Genomic DNA, 18,854 nt, shown 5'->3' with positions numbered 1-18,854 from the left:
GATCTGTGAGTTAGGTCTGCTCAGTGTGTGATTCATTGGGTCCAGATAGTGTTTTCACACTGGTCTGGTCCAATATGGAGGCATGTTGGACAGTGGGAGGAAACCTGACCAATGGGTACGCAGGCTTTGATGCAGTCCCAGTGATTGGTAGAGGCAGGCTGTCTCGGTGCATTATGGCATACTGTATAAAAGTCAGGAGCACATGTGCTGTGGGGTTTTTGGCTGGTGAGTCCCAGAGGGAGGGTGGCGGCTGTCTCCTCCTCTGTGGCACGCGGACACAGGCAGTTGGCCTGGGGACCAGAGGAAAGGAACTGAATCCAGAGGTCCATGAGAGCTGACTGGAGGGGTAGAGACAGAGACACTGGAGACTCTCAAAAAACATTATCGTGAGTACAGGGGATCGTGTCTATGGGGCCTGACCTGAGGGGGGCCACACCGGTGTAGGATAGTCAGAGGACGGGTGTCAGTCTGGAGTGAAAGGGGATACTAGGCAGTTATCCTGAAGATAATCTATCCAACTAAGTCGTCTGAACAGAGACTTGACTAAATTCATCTAGTGGAAAGGTGAATCTGCAGCCTGGCTGTACCTTCATACAGGATCCCTCATCCATTGTGAATAGTTTAATTTGGAGTATCCAACTCTTTCCTTCTTCCATCCCTATTTAAAATAAAACACCAAAAACAACTACACACCCCTGGACTGCTGGACTGATTATTGAATGAGCCAAAGAAGTAAAGTATTAATCTGTGAATGCCAGTGTTGCTAACGGTAACCCAAGGGGATCTGAGAGTGTGTTATCCAGCAGTCCTCAAGGGGGCATTGCTACACTCAGGTTTTTTTTTCAGACTTTGCAGTGCTACCCAACTTTTGTACTTAGCTGCTCTTTCTCACGCTGCACTTATTCTGTGGTTGACATCTTACCACAACAGCTGTTAGGCAGGGGGGCTAAATACACATAGAATTATACATAGAGCTGCCTGTGCAGGTTAGTCTAGAAACGTATATATGAATACAACAACAAAAATATGAAAGAGCAAATATTGTACAAAAAAAAAGTGTAAAAGTCACATAAAAATATTTTAAGATAATGTAATCATTGGAAATATGTTTGCTGCAAATATACTATACTTTTGCTTTAACAGCTTGTCAGCCCCAGCCCAAAACCATTGAGGAAGTAAATGACCATGTGAGTCTGAGCAGGAAGGAAGAGGTCACAATTTACTCAGAATAAGACTAATAACTAAGGCTTATGAGTAGGATTTACTGTATAAACCAATGTAAAAAGCTGACTTTATTGGCTAGAGCGTGTCTGGCTAGTATTTCTAATTAATGGTTAACTGACTGATATACAGAGAAATGAAGGGTCTTTTCTATTATACTCAGAGTAACAACTGTGAAAGTCATAATGACAACGGGAAACAGTGACCATAATAAAAGGGGTAAAGACTCGTACAAACTACCAGTTTTTTTTTTCTTCAACCAGCGGATTGAATAAAAAAGAAATGTAACAGCTCAGGTCAAAGCCACTGTACTAACAATCTGATGTTAGTACAGCGATCTCCCCTGCTGTGCTATTGTTTTCTGACAGGAGATCCATCCTACCTTTGTGCTCCTTGTGACCGCTATTGGGGTGCTACCTTTGGGAGGTAAGCGACGGACAGTGGGTGCTCTCAGGGCTGTGTGTGTGGGGGTCTGTGCTCCATGTTGTGTCTTGTACCACACTGGGGCACCCCCCCCCCTCACTGTCTTCCACCAGTGCAATTAAAGAGGGTTACACCAACTATTTTTGGCGATTGGGCTTATATACACCCATCCCTTTCTCGCCCATTGGCTGAATGGTTTATGTGTATGCATCCTGCCATTGCGGTAAGTGGATGCATCTATATACTTTCTAATTGATTATTATTCCCTCCCTTTTTGTTTTGTTTTGATGGAAAAATGGCCTAGCAGTTGTGCACACTCTAAAAAACTCCATGCATGTTTTATATATTTTTAGATGTTGATTACATGTTCTTTACACACTTCCCTGAAGAAGGAATCGCAATTTAGATTCCGAAACATGTTGGACGTTTACATCTGTATCAAGAACCAGTGATCCACACTTTCACATTGGGCTACATGCAATACTATTTGAACATACCCTTGTTACTATGTTCTCTAGTTTTATTGAATTACGTGTTTTTGTCATTGTACGTTTACATTTTAATATGAAACAATAAATGTTATTTTTTACTCTATTTTTCTATTTCCTCATACTCTTTTACTACCCAGCCTTGTCCAATTAAATTCCCCAGGGGACACTTCCTTGGTTTCTTTCATGAATTAGTTTGGGGAAGGGACAGTAGGCTCTGTTTTGGGCACACCTATGTATCTACTCTTTGCCTATTTCTGACAGGAGAACGGACCCCACCCCCCCACCACCAGAACACTCCAGTAGGGAGTCGAGTAGGCAGACTTTTTTAGGTCATTACCCTTCGACAGAAGCCAGGCGAATGGTCAGCTTCTGTTGTACCGGCTGCCGTTACACACAGGCCGAATGTCTGCTGGTTTCTATTGAACCAGCCAATGCTGCCCGACATTTGGCCCATGTCTACTAGGCCTAACAATGAAAAAACTGATGGGAGTTGATAGAAACACAAGATGGGATATTTGAAAATAATCAATAATAATAAAGCCCCAGGCTGGATTTCCATCACTAGAGCCTGTAGGCACACACCTTTTTATGCCCAAGGAAACCCCCTTCTGCTAGGATCACTTTTTATTATATATTACACAGAACATTTTTGTTTGGTCCTAACCTGGCTTAGAATATTGTGACAATGTGTAAATGGGATTGTAAGAGAGGAATTACTTTGTAATTACAGTACTGAAGATTGGGGTAAAATGTGTGGTCTAATGGGCCTAATGGTAAAATCCAGCACTGAATAAAAAGAAAATAAAGACAAAGATTAAGGTTATAGATTTTGACATTTTCTGCTTAAAGTGTATGTAAAACCTCAACAATTAACTATTTAAGTCACAGATGTTCAGATCTTGGCCGGTTCAGCAGGAACCGGTCGAATTTCAAACCCTCTATGGGCAGGCTGAATGTACCCAAGTTGATTGATTGATCAACTTGGGTACAACCAACCTGTCAGAATTTACATGCGAACACTGCTAGCGGCTATTAACCACTTTACTGCGGCGGTCAGCCCCTCACAGGCAAAGCGACGTAGTACTACGTCGCTAGCCTGTGAGGCTCTAGGTAGCGCACGCGCGCCGCCGGAGGCGCGCTCCCGCGTGGCCACGGAACACCCCCCCCCGCGCGTGTGCCCTGCGGACCCGATGTCCGCCGGGCACTCGCGATCGTCCGTTACACCGGAAGAAAGGCAGACGGCTAATGTAATCAAAGCCGCCTGTCATTCTTCCTTGTGTAAGAATGGAGATCACACGGTTCTACTATGTAGGACCGTTGATCTCTGTTCTTACACTAGTAGCCACAGCCAATCACAGTTAGAAACACGCCCCTAGGGACACACTCAACCCCTCCCTCTCCAATAAAGTTAACTCCTTTACTGCCAGTGTAATTATTACAGTAACAGTGCATATGTATAGCACTGATTACTGCAGTAATGTCACTGGTAACCCCAAAAGTGTAAAAAATGTCAGTCAAGGGTCCGATCTGTCCGCCACAATGTCGCAGTCCTGCAAAAAAAATCGCAGATCACCACCATTACTCGTTAAAAAAAAAAACAACAAAAATGACAAAAATCTTTCCCTTAGTTAGTAAACGCAATAACTTTTGCGCAAACCAATCAAAATACGCTTTTTGCGATTTTTTTTTTACCAAACATATGTAGCATAAAACAAATTGGCCTAAAATGTTAAAAAATTTTGATTTTTGCATTTTTTTGGGGGGAATTTCATATAAAAAAATGTGAAAATATTGTTATTTTTGAAAAATTGACGCTCTTTTTTTGTTTATAGCGCATGATCAAAAAATCGCACAGGTGATCAAATACCACCAAAAGAAAGCTCTGTTTGTGGGAAAAAAAGGACGTCAAATTCGTTTAGGTACAGCGTCGCACGACCTCGCAATTGTCCGTTAAAGACACGCAGTGCCGAATCGCAAAATAGGCCCTGGTCAGGAAGGGGGTAAAATCTTCCGGGGCTTAAGTGGTTAAAGACGCTAGCAGTAGTCACTGTGTTCCCCCGCCAGAAGAACACAATGGCTTCGAAGGATTCCCCCATAAACACTCACTATGTTGATGGAGGAATCTAGCAAATTTCCTTTGTTGCAGGAAACAAAATTTGCTCCATCTTTGGCCAGCTTTGATCGCTTTTGGTCTGCTAACTATACAGTTGCAGGCATTCTGTTTGATAAGTGCAAAATACCTGTTGATTTTGCCAAAAAACTCTGTTATCTGTAGGGCACCTCCTCCATATGTTATAGAGAGGGGAAGGTGTTCTGTAGTCCTAACAAACTTTCTAGCCTAGACTGATAACACTGATCCTTTTTAGATGCAATACAGTAAATGAGTGCTGTCACCCAAAGACAGAAAGTGTTACTTACAGGATGACCCATACCTCCCAACTTTAGAATGAGGGACACTTCAGGTCTGTGGTGACCTGCAACTCACGTAGCACGTGCTGAAAATATGTGGGTGTGGCCAATCTGTCAACAGTGGGAGGGGCTTAAGGGCCATGGTTAAACAAAACCTAGGCTTCCTTGTAGCAATAAAATATGCTTTTCACACACTAAATAGACAGATTGCAAACACTGAGCCTGCCTTAACCACTTCTTCCACCAGAAGATTTTCCCCCTTAATGACCAGGCCATATTTTGCGATTCGGCACTGCGTTACTTTAACGGACAATTGCACGGTCGTACCATGCTGTACCCAAATAAAATTGATGTCCTTTTTTTCCCACAAGTAGAGCTTCCTATTGGTGGTATTTGATCACCTGTGCGTTTTTTTTATTTTTTGCGCTATAAACAAAAAAAGAGCGACAATTCTGAAAAAAAAAAATATATATTTTTCACTTTCTACTATATAACATTCCCAAAAAAATTAAAAAATCAAAATTTTTTTAAATTTTAGGCCAATTTGTTTTCTGCTACATATTTTTGGTAAAAAAAAAATCGCAATAAGTGTATTTTCATTGGTTTGCGCAAAGGTTATCGTGTCTACTAACTACAGAAAAGATTTATGTCATTTTTGTTGTTTTTTTTTTTTTTACTACTAATGGCGGCGATCTGCGATTATTTGCGGGACTGCGACATTGCGGCGGACAGATCGGACCCTTAGCTGGGGACCAGTGACATTACTACAGTAATCAGTGTTACAAATATGCACTGTTACTGTAATAATGACACTGGCAGGGAAGGGGTTAACACAGTGATTAAGGGGTTAAATGTGTACCTAGGGGCGTGTTTCTAACTGGGGGGGGGCGTGGCATGTGAAATGATCAGAGACCTGTGTTCCTACATAGAAGGATCACAGGCGCTCTGTGATCATTGCAGAGAGAAGAACGGTCAGCTGTGTTTACAACAGCTGCCCGTCCTTCTCTCTCAGCGGGGAGCGATCGCCGGTGTCAGGAGGCAATCGGAGCCACCTGCCCCGTTCATCGGCATCCCCACTGCTGAGTGGGGGCGGGAGCATGCCAGCGGCGACGCATGCTCGCCCCCTAGCTGCAGGCGTGACCAACATATACCTACATCGGTTCGCGTAGAAGGGCCGCCCTGCCGCAGTATAACTGTGGCGAGCGGTCGGGAAGTGGTTAAAGAAGAACTTCATTAAAAAAGTCAAGGACTGCTTAGCAACCAGCAACTCTTGAGACAAAGAACAATATGTACCACACTACAAGTGCAAAGATAATTTATACTAATAGTCCAAATGCATCAAAGAAGGAAAGAACTAGTGTCTGTCAGCGCAAAGAACTCTTGAAAGTTCTAGATCTAGTCCTGCAGGCTCCTTTAATAGACCCTGGCCTGTCATAGCTGGCAGTCAAAAAACAAAATCAGACAGGAGCATGGGGTATATTTAAAAAGCTGAGCATCTTTACTGGATAAAAACAAATGCAGAATTTGAACACAGCAGGCAGGAATCAGCTTGGGACAGCATGACATCAAGGCATCACAGACTGGGCAGAGAGCGGGATGTACAGGGGCGGACTGACAACTCTCAGGGCCCCCGGACCAAATCAAGCAAGGGACCCCTGTCAGGCCCCGCCCATGATCTGCTCCTGACCCCGCCCCTACATTTTGCACAAGTACAACTCCTGCTTTTTTTTTTAAGATGGGACCTGGAGGGGGGTCTCTCTCTAACAGTGTCCATTAGACAGTCTGTTAGAAAGCGTCCCCCTCCAGGCCCCATTAGAGTCTACAACAGAGTCTAATGGGACCTGGAGGGGGTCTCTCTCTCTAACAGTGAATATTAGAGACTACAAAGAAGTCTAATGGGACCTGGAGGGGGGAGGGTCTCTCTAACAGAGGCCCTTTCAGTGTCCATTATAGAGTCTGTTAGAAAGTGTCCCCTCCAGGCCCCATTAGAGACTACAAAGGAGTATAATGGGACACTTAAAGGTCCTCTTTCTAACAGAGTGTACAGTGAACACACTCATTCACTCTGGTCCTCACGGGACCCCTCCTTGTGCCATGACTCTCACCCCAGCCCCAACCTCTCACAAAGTAGAAATAAACTTGGCACTGTGTAGTTCTCCTCTTACCTTAACTATGGGTATTGTAGCTGTGGCTGGCTCCCGCGTTCACTGTGGCTGGCGTCCTCTTTGGCTGGCTCCCGTGTTCTCTGTGGCTGGCTGGCTCCCACGTCCTCTGTGGCTGGCTCCCACATACTCTGTGGCTGGCTCCCACGTCCTCTGTGACTGGCTCCCACATCCTGTGTGGCTGGCTGGCTCCCACGTCCTCTGTGGCAGGCTGGCTTCCGCATCCTCTGTGGCTGGCTCCTGTGGGTGGCTGGCTGGCACCCTGCTGTGACTGGCTGACTCCCTGGTGTGGGTGGGTCACTGTGGGTGGCTGGCATCCTGGACCTGGTGTGGGTGGGTCACCATGGGTGGCTGGCTGGCACCCTGGCCCTGCTGTGGGTTACCGGCATGAGTAACTGGCTGGCACCCTGGCCCTGCAATGGCTGGCTGGTGTGTCCTCTCCTCTTCTGCCGTTCCAGGCACTGTTTGCCGAGGCGAGGGAGGAACACAGATGGAGGCGGTGGCCTTTGCCCTATCCGGGACGGTAGAACTAGAAGGTTTGCAGCAGAACCAGTGCGCAGAGGCGTGCGGCCCAACACGATGTGGGTCCTCTCTGTGTCCATTTGGGAGTTTATGTTAAAAAGAGCTCATCAATGCAGCCTCATCAGTTCCTATCAATGCAGCCTCACTAGTAGTGCCCATCAGCGAACCCTTTATCAGTGCCCTTCAGAGCAGCCTCACCAGTGCCCATCAATGCAGCCTTACCAGTGCCCATCAATGCAGCCTGATCAGGGATTTGAGATAAAAGAGCCGCCAGATCACACAGAGCGGGGATCTCTGGTGGCTGCTGTCACACAAAATCCCGCCTCCAGGACGGCTCCTTTGATAGACGTCACAGGTCCTGGCATTGGAACAGTGTGACGTTTATCAAAGGAGCCGGTCCAGAAGGCAGGACTTTATGAGACAGCGGCTGCCAGGGATCCCTACTCTGTGTGATCCGGCGGCGCTCGCCCTCCCTCCTTCTCCTCCGAGGCAGTGCTGGGGTCCGGTCAGGCCCGAAAAAGATGGTCGCCGCAGGCCAGCGGCCGCAAGTCTTTTTGGCCCTAAGAGTTCTAACAGGTGGTGCTGGTGGGCCACCTTTAGCGTCTGGGCCCTCAGACCTGGCTGAAGTGCCTGATCGGTCAGTCCACCTCTGGTGATGTATAAACTCATCAATGATGGCTGGAGCTCACTGCATCAGAGCAAAAACAAACCAAAACAGTGTTCCATTCTGGCAAATCAAGCCGCTGTCGAGATAAAACACAAGAAGGATGGGGCGGTAATGTGTTTCGAGGGTGTACCACTTTTTCAAAAATACCCTAAAACAGCACTGTGACTGTGGTGCCTTGATTTCATGGTGTCCCAAGATGGTTCCTGAATGCTGTGATGTAAGTCTGCATTTGTTTTTAACTTATAAAGATACTCCGCTTTCTTCTCGGATCCCGTGCTCCTGTCTGGTTTTGTGTTGAGCCAAAGAACACTTTGGTAAAAAGTATGCAATATACTGTATATTGTATATTGTGCAGGAGTCTGCAAGGCAGAGTGCAGGGGTCAGTGTTCGGGTTAGGACGGGAGTCACTTTGGTTGGGGGGCCCGTGGAACCCAGCTTACCTTAGAGAGGTTGAGAAATCCCTCTCTCAGCTCCCTAGGCCCCTTTTATGTGTAAGTCACCCTGTGTCTATTAGGGGCACAGGGTGACCAAGAAAATGGACAGCTACTTAATGGACACTCAGAATATGGTTTGGATTACTTCAAATGGGACAGTAATATTTAGGAACAATATCTCTCAAGAAATATATGAAGACTATTCCTGGTTTGTTTGATTCTGAACATGTTAATTGAAAGAGCTGGTCACATTTTCCTCTGTTCCATGTTCTTCAACGTAAGAGAGAGTCTGTTACTGGTGGTCTCCTGCTATTGTCTGTGTTTTGAGGTGTTATGTGTTTTCTGCTGAGCATGTCTGTTCTATTGTTAATTAACTCACCTATTGTTTCTGTCCAGATGGCTAGGTAAATAGCTCAGGTTAATTATGTTTCTGTATACAATTTCATCTGCATATGATAATGAAATCAGGCTCATCTGACTTATGTGTGGTAAATATTGTGTGTGAGTCTGTTCAATAAATGTTTCAGATCTTATACAAGCTATTCTCGGCTAGTTTTGTATGGGGGCAGCTAGAGTATCTGATATCTATGTTCAAGACTGAAGGAAGCGGTAAACGAATGGAAACACACAAGTGCATTGTGGGTCGTGGTTCAGTTACAGATAAATAACACAGAGTACAGGGATCCAGGGTGTGTAAAGCAATGTGTTCAAGGATCAGGAGTATGTAACGCGCAAAGTGCTATAGTCAGTGTCAGGTTTAAGAGTACATAAAACAGGGTCTAGGTGTAAATAATGCACAGAATGTAGGGAACAGGAATAATAAACTGAAATTTGTATCATTATTCTTGGGTTTAGATATACTTAAAGTGGTTGTAAACCTCAGACAAGCAATATTGAACAAATCATATTCCTCTATAGTGTGTACTTGTCTCAATTAAGAGCACTTTGCTATCAGCAATCACTGCTTACAAGTTTTTCTGACTCCAAGAGAAAAATGGTGACAGGTGGGGGGGCTCCAGCTGATTGAGAGCTTCAGCTCTGTTCCTGTGAGCTGTATGAAGGAGGTTGTGTCTCTTCCCTTCAATCAGCTCTCCTCACTGAGCTCTACAGAGTGTAATTTCAGCTCTCCAACCCCTTTTTTCTGAATTCTCAGACAAGCTTTGTAAATTCAGCACTTTAAGACCCCGTTCACACTGGGGTGACCTGTCAGGCGACCTGGTCGCCTGACAGGTCGCCGTAGGTCGCCTGCCATAGAGAAGCTGTGGACCCGTTCTAATAGGAGCGACACAAGTCGCTCCGACTTAGAAAAAGGGTCCGGAGCTTCTTTGGGGCGACCTGGAGCGACCTGCATTGACTTCAATGTTATGAAGTCCGTGCCGGCCGCTCCGAGGTCGCGGTGCGAGCTGCGCGCCGCGACCTGTGAGGTCGCCCCGGCAAGTCGGATCGCCCCAGTGTGAACGGGGTCTTAAAGGCTGTAGAGAAGACTGCAGATAGACAGACACAACTTGCAGTATGTAGGAGGATTTGTTTCATCTCTATGTATCACCCAAGGTCAGTCACTTCACTGGGTATACTGTATGTAAGGGTTTCCACCTACTTTAAACCATTTTAAAATTCTGTTTTGTAGGCTTTACCTTCTGTACATTGGTGATGTGCTTCATATGACTTCTGACCGTGTCCTTACCCGTAAGTAAAACCTTTCAAATGTCTGGTGTATTCAGCGTTATATGTTGTTGTAAGTACTAAAGGATTGCTGTGCTTCTTTTTTTACAAAATGCAATAATGTTTAAGGGCCATTTCACACCAGAACACAGTGTGGGAAACCCGCGTTCCGTGTATGTGGGCTTTCCTGCTGACAGATGAACATAAAAAAACAATGCCGAACATAGAAAATTCTGGAAAAAAAAACAGCATGGGGTCCCCCCCAATTAATTCCAGGCCCTTAGGGTCTGGTATAGATTTAGGGGAAGCCACACGCCAAAATTTAAATTAAAAAAAAAAACGGCAGTGCGGGAAGGTAGACGAGCCAGGGCCCCCCTCCCCTTCTGAACCATACCAGGTCACATGCCCTCAACATTGGGGGATGCTTTGGGGTTCTGCCCCCCCCCCCCCACCCCAAAGCACCTTGTCATGGGGACAAGGGCCTTTTCCCCACAACCCTTACCTGTGGTTGTGGGGGTCTGCGGGCAGGGAGCTTATCGAAATCTGGAAGCCCCCTTTAACATGGGGGCCCCCAGATCCCAGCCCCCCCCCCCCATGTGAATGAGTAGTACCCCTGTCCATTCATCAAAAAAGTGTAATAAGTGGGTAAAGATAGTAAACTAGTTTTTGACTTTAAAAAAAGTCCTTTAAAAAAATCAAAAATACAGTATCTCACAAAAGTTAGTACACACTGTTAATTACACATTTTTGTAAATATTTTATTATATCTTTTCATACGACAACACTGAAGAAATGACACTTTGCTACAATGTAAAGTAGTGAGTGTACAGCTTGTATAACAGTGTAAATTTGCTGTCTCGCAAAATAAGTCCACACACAGCCATTAATGTCTGAACCGCTGGCAACAAAAGTGAGTACACCCCTAAGTGGAAATGTCCAAATTGGGCCCAAAGTGTCAATATTTTGTGTGCCCACCATTATTTTCCAGCACTGCATTAACCCTCTTGGGCATGAAGTTCACCAGAGCTTTACAGGTTGCCACTGGAGTCCCCTTCCACTCCTCCATGATGACATCACGGAGCTGGTGGATGTTAGAGACCTTGCGCTCCTCCCCGTTCTGTTTGGGGATGGCCCACAGATGTTCAATAGGGTTTAGGTCTGGAGACATGCTTGGCTATTCCATCACCTTTACATTCAGCTTCTTTAGCAAAGCAGTGGTCATCTTGGAGGTGTGTTTGGGGTCATTATCATATTGGAATACTGCCCTGCGGCCCAGAAGAGTGAAGAGGGGACCATGCTCTGCTTCAGTATGTCACAGTACATGTTGGCATTCAGCGTTCCCTCAATGAACTGTAGCTTCCCAGTGCCAGCAGCACTCATGCAGCTCCAGACCATGAAACTCCCACCACCATGCTTGACTGTAGGCAAGAGGGGTGCGGACCGCACCTGGGTGACACCCACCAGAGGGTTGGCACCCAGGGCCGGTGCTACCATTAGGCAAACTAGGCAACCGCCTAGGGCACACTGCAGCCAAGGGGGCAGCCATGGCCTGTCACCTCCTCATCCCTGATGAATGTCACCTCTACAGCCGTCGTCCGTGTGGCCTCCTCTGGCTCCGCCAGCTGCAGAGCTGTTCAGCGGTTTACGTCTCTGATGTTGAGGAGCTGGACTGCCTCCTTTATTGTCACTGGTCAGGACTTGTGAGGGGGCGTGGCCAGCCAAGGGATGATACCGCCTGTCACTGGGGGGCGGGCGGCGGTGCGGACGCCCTCAGGGATGATTGCGTGGTTCTTCTGAGGTAGAGAGCAACATGGAGGTAAAAAAAAGTCTCTAAAAATACAGGTTTTTATTTTTATTTTTTTATGCAGCCACTAATCTGTGAAAAATTGGGTTGAAAACTGCTCTGCCCAATTTCTCACAGTCGGGACAATACTACATGAGCAACCAGATACCATGTTGATCTTTGTCAGCTATCTTTAGACTTTTAAATAGAAGTTTATTAAGTGCTGTTAGCTGACAAAGATTGAGAAAGCATCTGGTTTTTCATGTAGCACTGTCCTGATTGTCCTCTGTCCTGCTTTCACCCAGTCCTCTGCTCTGCTCTCACCCAGTCCTCTGCCCTGCTCTCACCAGTCCCCTGCTGCCTCCCAGTCCTCTGCTCTGCTGCCACCCAGTCATCTGCGGTCACCCAGTCCTCTGCCCTGCTGTCACCCAGTCCTCTCCAGTCACCCAGTCCTCTGCCATGCTGTCACCCAGTCCTCTGCCCTGATGTCATTCAATCCTCTGCCCTGCTGTCACCCAGTTCTCTGCCCTGCTGTCACCCTGTCATCTGCCCTGCTGTCACCCAGTCCTCTGCTTGTAACGCTCCTGCGTTTCTTATATGGTGTGGATTTTCAGCTGCAGAAATAGTTCCACGTCAGTAGTCATGTAAGAGATATGCTGAGATACCATTCCCAACCTCAATGACTCATCATGTGTGGAAGGTCTTATTTCAGCCAGTAAATACACACAATTAGCAAGCTGGTTCCTAGAGTGACTTTATGTATGTGGTAACACAATGATGAAGGTTGAGGGATAGGTTGAGTGGAGGTGGTAGGTGATAGACACTTGAAGGTGAGACAGTAGCAGATGGATGCAGGAAGGTTTAGCAATGTTGTATGGTAGCAGATGACAGAATAGCAGGTGGACATACAAAAGAGATCAACCCAGTGCAGAAAAGTAGCAGTAGTCTCAAGAGCTAGCAATCTAGTTATGCAGATGTGATAAACAGTCTTTACTATGCAGAGCTAGATAGTGTAAGCTTAGTATAAGTTTATAGAGAATTCCCCTGCGGGGTACTTAGCACTATTAGCGATACAGCCGAAGGGTGGTTCAGGAGAGGCGGATGATCCAGTAGCGGGATACAGGGATCAGCGCAGCGAGGTTCCGTCAGCGAGGTAAGCTTGCAAGCATGGAAGCTTCAAGCAAGGTTAGCATCCAGGTAAGGGTGTTTGAACGAACACATGTGAGTGAGAACCGGCGATTTAAATAGCCATCTAGTCCGGCGCTGGGTGATGACAGCTCCAGTCTTAAAGATGTATGCGCACCTTTCCAAAAGTAAATGGTGGGGCGCATACACTTGTGGAAAGTGTAATTTAGGGTACCAAAGGTACCGGAACATTACAATACCCCCCCCTTAAGGCCTGCTCCTGAAGGCCTCTGGAGCTGGTTTGTCTGGGTATCTCGCATGAAAATTGCGGATTAATCTAGGGGCATGTATGTCAGAGGTGTTTAGCCAGGTGTCGTCTTGGGGCCCATAGTTCTTCCATCTAACCAAGTACTGAAGTCTTCTTCTGTAGATACGAGAATCCAGAATCTCTTTTATCTCGTATTCTTCTCCACCTTCAACTTGTACAGGAGGGGGAGGTGGAATATTAGGCCTTATTCCTTGGTCCGGAACATGGGGTTTCAGTAGCGACACATGGAAAATGGGATGGATTTTTAGGTCCATTGGCAATGTAAGCTGCACTGCAGCTTTTCCAATAAGTTTCTTGATTGGGAAAGGTCCCAAGAACAGAGGTCCAAGCTTTTTGCTAGGGATCTTCAGTCTCAAGTTTTTTGTTGAGAGCCAAACGAGGTCCCCGATAGTATACTGTGGAGAAGGTCTTCTACGAAGATCATAGTACTTCTTTTGTTGACTGTGAGCGTGTGCAATGGTAGTATTTAGTAAACCCAGAGAATCCTTTATTTGGGTAAGATAGTCTGAGGCTACTGGGTTATTTGAAGGAAGGATGCGTGGAGGGAGAATAGAGGGATGGAACCCATAGTTCAAGTAGAACGGACTCTGCTTGGTCGTACTGTGGGTTGCGTTGTTGTAGGCAAATTCTGCCAGGGGGAGAAGATCCAACCAATCATCCTGTTGGTAAGAAGTGTAACAACGTAAATACTGCTCGATGCATTGGTTGACTCTTTCAGTCTGTCCGTTGGTCTGCGGATGGTAAGGAGAAGTGAGCTTCCGCTCAATCCGTAGTATGTGACATAGTTCTTGCCAGAATTTAGAAATAAATTGGGATCCACGGTCAGACAGAAGAGTTTTTGGGATACCATGTAATCTGAAGACATGTTTCATCAGGAGTTCTGCCGTTTGTTTGGACGAAGGTAGTCTGCGAATAGCAATGAAATGTGCCATCTTTGTCAGATGGTCCACTGACACCAAGATGGTATTAAATCCTTTGGAAGGAGGCAATTCTACGATGAAGTCCAATGACAAAACCTCCCATGGAGTTTGGGGTATTGGTAGACTGCATAGTAGACCGGATGGTCTCGTAGTGTCAATTTTGGACCTGGCACAGACATTGCATGAAGAGACGAATTTTTGTATAGATGTTTTCATGTCAGGCCACCAGAATTGCAGAGAAATCAAATTGAAAGTCTTTGTCATACCCATATGTCCTGCCATAGGCACATCATGCGATAATTCCAAGATCTTGGTGCGTAGGGTAGGTGGTATGTAAAGTTTGTCGTTGTAGTAGAGGAAGCCTTCTGCATCAGTATTTAGTTGTGGTGGGGGTGAATCCAAACTTATACCATGCAGAACCTCTTCCTTCAAGGAACGGACAACTCCAATAATGCGTTTGTGAGGTATTATAGGAACGGAAGGAATTTCAAAGTAGTTTTCTTCAGTTAGTCGTGATAGTGCATCCGCCTTTTTGTTCTTATCTGCAGGTGTGTAGGTCACTAGGAAGTTAAACCTTAGAAAGAATAGTGACCATCGTACCTGTCGATGCGAGAGAGTTTTGCTAGTCTGAAGATATTGGAGGTTTTTATGGTCCGTGTATATAATTATTGGTAATTGGGTGCCTTCGAGTAAATGTCGCCAATTCTCCAGAGCCAATTTTATAGCAAGCAGTTCCTTTTCACCCACGGGGTAATTTATCTCGGGACTGCTCAGGGATTTAGAAAAAAAAGCGACTGGATGAAGTGGTGAAGTGTGGGTAGGTCGTTGGGAGAGTATTGCTCCTACTGCCATGTTTGACGCATCTACCTCCAGAATGTATTGGAGGGATGGGTCTGGATGGCCTAATATGGGAGCGGAAGTAAACCTTGTCTTTAACAAGTGGAAAGCCTTATTTGCTTCTTCTGACCATTTAAATGGTATTTTTATGCTAGTGAGCTGTGTGAGGGGTCCCACAATAGCAGAAAAGTTTTTTATGAACTTCCTGTAGAAATTTGAAAATCCCAGGAATCGCTGTAGCGCCTTGCGTGTAGTTGGTGTAGGCCAATCCTGAATGCAGGATATTTTACTCATGTCCATCTCGATTTCTGTTTTGGATATGATGTAGCCTAGAAAGAGTACCTCATCTTTATGGAACAAGCATTTCTTCAGCTTCACATAAAGATTATGTGCAAGCAATCTCGATAATACAAGTCTTACATGTCTTATGTGTTCAGACAGGGTCCGTGAATATATAAGTATATCGTCCAGATATACCACAACACAGACATCTAGTAAGTCTTTAAAAATATCGTTTATAAATCGTTGGAAAACTGCAGGGGCATTGCATAGGCCGAATGGCATCACAAGATATTCGAACAATCCGTATCTAGTTCTGAATGCAGTCTTCCACTCGTGTCCATCACGGATTCGAATGAGATTGTATGCTCCTTTCAGGTCTAATTTTGAAAAATAGGTAGCTCCACGCACCTGCTCAATGAGCTCAGGGATAAGCGGTAGAGGATAGCGATCTTTTATTGTGATAGCATTCAATTTCCTGTAGTCGATGATAGGTCTGAGACTTGAATCTTTATTGCGAACAAAAAAGAGTCCTGCTGCTGTGGAAGAAGTGGAAGGTCTAATAAAACCTTTTTCCAAGTTCTCATCCAAATAGGTTTTGAGATGGGCAAGTTCATCCTGTGAAAGAGGATAAACATGACCGAACGGCAATTTGCTATTTGGGAGTAGATCAATGCTACAATCATAGTCTCGATGAGGAGGTAATGTTTGAGCATTTTTCTCAAGAAAAACCTCAGAAAGATCCTGATAACATAGTGGTGCAATCTCATCTGTCACCACAGACAGAATCTTCCCGGAAAACGGGAGGTTACACGTTTCCTCGCAATAACAAGAAGGGAAGGTCAAGGACCGTTTCTTCCAATCTATGGTTGGTTGGTGTGTGTGTAACCAGGGAAGTCCCAACACAATGGGAAAGTGGGGTGAAGGTATTAAATCGAAGGTAGAAGTCTCCCTATGAGACTCGTTAATAGTGACTAGAAGTGCTTGTGTCTGATCGGTGATCGGACCAGAGGATAACGGAACACCGGTAATAAGACTTACTGAGACAGGTTTGAGTTTAGAAATAATAGGAATTTTATTTAAAGCAGCAAAACATATATCCATATAATTTCCACAAGATCCTGTGTCAATCATGGCCTTAGTAGTAATCCTGTTCTGGTCCCACTGTAATGTCAAAAAAAAAATGGATTTTTGTAAGAACTTACCGTAAAATCCTTTTCTCTTAAGCTCATTGACAGACGTAGTCTTCTTGATTCTCAAGAGCTGGGTTATGTTGTCTCCGCAGGAGTAGGACTAGGCAGAATGACAAAACGTTCTGGCTCCACCCTAGGGGCAGTCCCTGAGGGTATATCCTCCCTCTCTCTGCTACAGGGAATCAGTTCTGTTTAAAGCAGTACAGAGAATTTAACCCAACCCAACTCAATGATAGAGGGGCGGGTACTACGTCTGTCAATGAGCTTAAGAGAAAAGGATTTTACGGTAAGTTCTTACAAAAATCCATTTTTCTCTAGCGCTCATTGACAGACGTAGTCTTCTTGATTCTCAAGAGCTGGGACATCCAGAAGCAGTGCCACAAATGAGGGGTGGGATTGACAAAATCAAATCCAATCTAGAAGGCCCAACCGGTGCCAAACTAGAAGTTTTAAAGGCTCATTATAAACAAAGAATGAGACTAAAGAAAAATTTTCCAACGGAAAAAACCCTCGAGGTAGACCACTGGTCTCCTCAAATTGCGGCCTGCAAAACCTTGCGGCCAAATGAGGCATCAGACGATGCCATTACATCAACTTTATAATGTTTAGAGAAGGTATGCACCGACGACCAGGTAGCCGCCTTGCACACCTGGACCACTGACGCCTGATGGCGAAAGGCCCATGACGCACTAAGTGCCCGAATGGAGTGCGCCTTAACAGGGAACGGGGGCTCCCGACCCTTAATAGAATAAGCCTGTACTACCGTCTGTCTGATCCATCTGGAAATGGTCGCGGCAGATGCAGGCAACCCCTTTTTGGGTCCATCTGGGATCACAAAAAGTGAATCCGTCTTGCGAAACTAGTCTGTCGTTTTCAAGTATACCCTGATCGCCCGGACCACATCCAAGGAGTGTAACGCAAACTCCCGAGGATGACTGGGCTTAGGACACAGGGAAGGTAACACAATTTCTTCATTCAGATGAAATTCTGAAACCACTTTTGGTAGGAAGGATGGATTCGGACGAAGAACCACCTTATCTCTATGAACCACCAGATATGGTGAACGACAAGATAATGCGGCCAGTTCTGACACCCTGCGTGCAGAAGTAATAGCCACCAAGAAGGCCACCTTCTGGGACAACGTGGGTAGAGGAATCTCCCTAATATCTTCAAAGGGAGGTTTCTGAAGAACCGACAACACTAAATTAAGATCCCAGGGGGGTAACGGCGCGTGCACTGGCGGAGCCAGATGTCGCACCCCCTGGATGAAATTCCGCACCAAGGAATGAGTAGCCAAAGGCTTCTGAAAGAAGATGGCTAATGCTGAGACCTGACCCTTGATAGTACTCAAGGCCAGTTTCTGCTCAACCCCTTGTTGCAGAAAAGCCAATATTCGACTAATCGAATAAGACCGAGGACGGAACCCCAAAGGTTCACACCATGCAATGTAGGACTTCCATGTGCGATGATAAATCTTTCTGGAAGTCGCTTTCCTTGCTTCATCTAGAGTAGGAATAACTGAAGCTGACAAACCTTTGTCCTTCAGCACCTGGGTCTCAATAGCCAGGCCGTTAAAGCCAGCGATCGTAAAGCAGGATGGAAGATCGGTCCCTGAGACAGTAGATCCTCCCTGAGAGGAAGTCTCCACGGGACGTCCGCCACCAGTCTGACCATGTCGGCGTACCAAGCTCGACGAGGCCAGTCCGGAGCTACCAGGATTACTGGGATTCCTTCCTCCTCTATTCTGCGAAGAAGTCTTGGCAGTAACGCGAGAGGAGGGAAGGCATATATTAGCTGGTATTGCCCCACGGGGCGATCAGTGCGTCTGCGGTTTCTGCTAGAGGATCGCGGGAGCGAGCCACGAATCTCTGAACTTTCCTGTTGAATCGTGATGCCAACAGATCCACATCCGGGGTGCCCCACCGTAGGCACAACTGGTGGAAAACGTCTGGATGGAGGGACCATTCCCCCTGATCCAGGGTCTGACGGCTGAGATAATCTGCCTGCCAATTCTCCACCCCCGGAATGAACACCGCAGAGATTGCTGGAACAAATCGTTCCGCCCAGCGAAGAATGCAAGCCACTTCTTTGGCCGCTCGGGCACTCTTGGTGCCCCCCTGGTGATTGACATAAGCCACGGCCGTGGCATTGTCCGACTGGATCCGAACCGAGCTGCCCTGGAGCTGCTCGGTCCAGTGAATCAGACAAAGTCTGATCGCTCTCAGTTCCAATACATTTATCGGTAACCTGGATTCTTCCGGGGACCAAAGTCCCTGGACAGATAACTGACCGAGAATTCCTCCCCATCCGGATAGACTGGCATCCGTGGTCACTGTCGTCCAATATATTGGCAGAAATGACTTTCCCTGGCTGAGCATCGGAGACCGAAGCCACCATA

The 18,854-nt window shown here is 46.1% G+C and overlaps 1 protein-coding gene across 2 annotated transcripts in view; it reads left to right on the top strand.

Annotated features, from left to right (window-relative positions):
• The window catches only part of FGR (FGR proto-oncogene, Src family tyrosine kinase), a 176,981-nt gene that overhangs the window by 80,055 nt on the left and 78,072 nt on the right, over positions 1 to 18,854 (top strand). For both annotated transcript variants that reach the window (XM_082245823.1, XM_082245824.1), the window contains exon 2: positions 9,957 to 10,015. The gene's annotated coding sequence lies outside the window, so the exon portion shown is untranslated. The remainder of the gene's footprint in view (positions 1 to 9,956; positions 10,016 to 18,854) is intronic.

This window comes from Pelophylax lessonae (genome assembly GCF_965119305.1).
Source record: "Pelophylax lessonae genome assembly, chromosome: 2".
NCBI classification, from domain to species: domain Eukaryota; kingdom Metazoa; phylum Chordata; class Amphibia; order Anura; family Ranidae; genus Pelophylax; species Pelophylax lessonae.
Note: the sequence above shows the minus strand (reverse complement) of the source record. Positions and strands in the feature narration are given on the sequence as shown.